The sequence below is a fragment of the Muntiacus reevesi genome, chromosome 1, assembly GCF_963930625.1.
Source record: "Muntiacus reevesi chromosome 1, mMunRee1.1, whole genome shotgun sequence".
NCBI classification, from domain to species: domain Eukaryota; kingdom Metazoa; phylum Chordata; class Mammalia; order Artiodactyla; family Cervidae; genus Muntiacus; species Muntiacus reevesi.
Window position 1 is genome coordinate 240,093,801 of NC_089249.1, and position 3,661 is coordinate 240,097,461.

The window sequence follows — 3,661 nt, forward strand, 5'->3', positions numbered from 1 at the left end:
TATGCATACATGCTTTTTTAAAAAGAACCAAAATGGCATCAGGTTTCACATTCTAGTTTTAACAGATATATAATGAAGCTTATTTATTGTACAACTGAATAAAATTTGACATATATACACACCTGGGAAACCATCCTCACAGTCAAAATAGTGAACATATTATCCATCACTTCTGAAAGTTTCCTTATGCCCATGCTCACCTCTCTCACCTTCAAGGAACCTGATTTTCTTTCTGTCCCTACAGGTTAGGTTGCTTTTTTTTTTTTTTTAATGAATAGAATGATACAATTTGCCACCAGCCAATGCAGGGAATACAAGTTTGATCCCTGGTCCCGTAAGATCCCACATACTGTGGATCAGCTAAGCCTGTGCTCCACAACTACTGAAACCCATGCGCTCCAGAGCCTGTGCTACACAAGAGAAGTCACCAAAATGAGAAACCCAAGTGCCTCACACAAAAGAGCAGCCCCTGCCCACCACAACTAGAGAAAGCCTGCGAAGTAATGAAGACCCAGCACAGCCAAAAATATTCATCCACGTTATTGTGTGGATTGACAGTTTGTTCCTATTTATCACTGAATTGTACTCCAGGGCTTGGATACACCACAGTTTATCCATTCACTTGTTGATGGACATTTGGGTTGTTTCGTTTTTGCTACTGTAAATACAGTTACCATAAACATGTGGGTACGTCTTTTTTTTTTTTTTTGGCTGTGCTGTACAGCTTGCAGGATTCTACTCCTCAACCAGGGGTTGAACCTGTGCCTTTGGCAGTGAAAGCCTGGAGTCCTAACCACTAGACTGCTAGGGAATTACTTTTACAAGTCTTTTTATAGGTAGAAAATCCCTTTCCTTTCAGGCAAATATCTTGAGATAGAATAGATGGATTGTATGGTAGGTGTGTCGAACTTTCTTAAGAAACTACCAAACTGTTTGCCAAAGTGGTTGCACCATGTCTGTCCACAGTATATGGGAGTTCCAGTTCCTCTACATCCTTGATGAGTATGCTCAGTCTTAAAAATTTTAGTCATTCTAATGGGTATACAGTAGTACCATGTATGGTTTTAATTTTAATCTCCCTTAATATTAATGATGTTGGGACATCTCTTCAATGCTTATTCACCATCCGTGTATATTTTTTTTGGTGAAGAATGCATTCATATTCTTTGCCCATTAAAAAAAGTTGTTTCCTAATTGTTCAGCTTTAAGAGTTCTTTATCTACTCTGAATGTAAGTATCTTATTAAACACAAGCTTCTCAAAGATCTTCTCCCAGATGGTGACTTTTCCTCCTATACTCTTTAACAGCACCTTTTGAAGAATAAAGATTTCAATTTTGATGGAGTTCACTTTAGTAATTTCTTCTTTTATGGGTTGTGCTTTTGGTATTATATCTAAGAAAGATCTTAGCCCAAGGGTCACAACATTTTTCTCTCCTATATTTTCTTCTAACAATTTTTAAGTTTTACATTTTCATTTAGATCTAAGATACATTTTAAGTTGATTTTTTCATATGTGATGTAAAGTATGGATCCAAGTTTGTTTTGTTTTTTTTTGGTGGAGGGGATCACAAAGATTTCCAGTTCTTGCACACAACTTCCTTGAAAAGGTGATCCTTTTTCTACTACCTTGCCTTTTCTTCTGAACCTTTGTCAAAAATAAGTTGCCCACATATGTGTAGAGTTATTTCTGGACTCTCTATTCTTTCCACTGAACTATTTGTCAATTTTGGTGCCAACACCATGCAGTTGGTTTTTGGTTTGTTTTTGGGCATGCTGCATGGCATGTGGGATCTTAGTTCCTTGACCAGGAATTGAACGTATGCCCCCTGCATTGGAAGCACAGAGTCATAACCACTGGATCACCAGGGAAGTTCCAACACCATGCAGTTTGGATTACAGTAGCTCTGCTATAATTTTTTAAATCAAACAGTGTTAGCTCTTCAACATTGCTCTTTTTCAAGAAATATTTTGGCAATTCTAAATTTCTTTGCATTTCCATGTGAATTTAAAAATCAGTTGGCTAAGTTATAAAAAATTAAAATACCTTGCTGAATTTGATGACAATTGACATCTTAACTATAATGTGTCTTATGAGCTATGAATGAGGTATATCTCCCCATTTTTTTTTGCTGTTCAGTCACTAAGTCATGTCCAACTCTTTGAGACCCCATGGAGCACGCCAAGACTCCCTGTCCTTCATCATCTCCCTGAGCTTGCTCAAACTCATCTTCATTGAGTCAATGATGCCATCCAACTATCTCATCCTCTGTCGCCCTCTTCTCTTGCCTTCAATCTTTCCCAGCATCAGGGTCTTTTGCAAAGAGTCAGCTCTTCTCATCAGGTGGCCGAAGTACTGGAGCTTCAGTTTCAGCATCAGTCCTTCCAACGAATATTCAGGACTGATTTCCTTTAGGATTGACTGGTTTGATCTCCTTCCTGTCCAAGGGACCCTTTAAGAGTCTTCTCCAGCACCAGTTGGAAAGCATCAATTCTTCAGCACTCAGCCTTCTTTATGGTCCCAACTCTCACATCCGCACAAGACTACTAGAAAAACCATAGCTTTGACTATATGGATCTTTGTCGGCAAAGTGATGTCTCTGCTTTTGAATATGCTGTCTAGGTTTATCACAGCTTTTCTTCCAAGGAGCAAGTGTCTTTTAGTTTTGTGGCTGCAGTCACCATCCACAATGATTTTGGAGCCCAAGAAAATAAAATCTGTTATTGTTTCCACTTTTTCCCCATCTATTTGCCATGAAGTAATGGGACTGAATGGGGCTTAATTTCCTTTAGCAGTATTTTATAGATCTTGGTGTACATATGTTTCGTATCTTTCATCAGAATTAACCCAGACTATTGCATGTTTTTGGTGCTTTTGTAAGTGCAGTTTCTAATTGTTCCCAGTCACAAATTTTCAAATAATAAACCAACCCTCTATTCCTGGGATAAACCCCACTTGGTCATGATGTACTATTCTTTTAATATATTGCTGAATTTGATTTGCTAAAATTTTATTTAGCATTTTTACATCTATGTTCATGAAGAATTTTGTTCTGTAGCTTTATTTTCTGGCAATGTCTTTGCCTAGCTTTGGTTCACATACTGTTTTAAACCAGCTTTTAAAAACTGATAAATCACAAGTATATCATAGGCATTTTAATGTTGTATTTTGCAATGTTTGGGGGGCATCACAGCATTTTATTTTGGATGAATAATAGTTTAACCTAATGTTGGATATTTGTTTCCAACTCTTTACTGTTATAAACAATGCATTCAGGGACTTCCCTGGTGGTCCAGTGGTTAACAGTAAGCCTGCTAATGCAGGAGATATGGGTTCAATCCCTGGTCAAGGAAGATTCCACATGCCATGGAGCAACTAAAGCCATGTGCCACGAATACTGAGCCTGCACTCTGGAAAACGTGAGCTGCAACTGCTGAGTCTGCATGCCACAACTACAGAAGGCTATGTGCCTTTAGAGCCTGTGCTCTGCAATGAGAGAAGCCACTACAATGAGAAGCCTGCACACCACAACTAGAGAAAGCCCGTGTACAACAACAAAGACTCGGTGCTGTTAAAAATAAAATAATAAAATTAAAATTAAAAAAAATTTTTTTTAATGCATACATTTTTGAAAACATAAAAGATTCTTAAGATAAACCCCT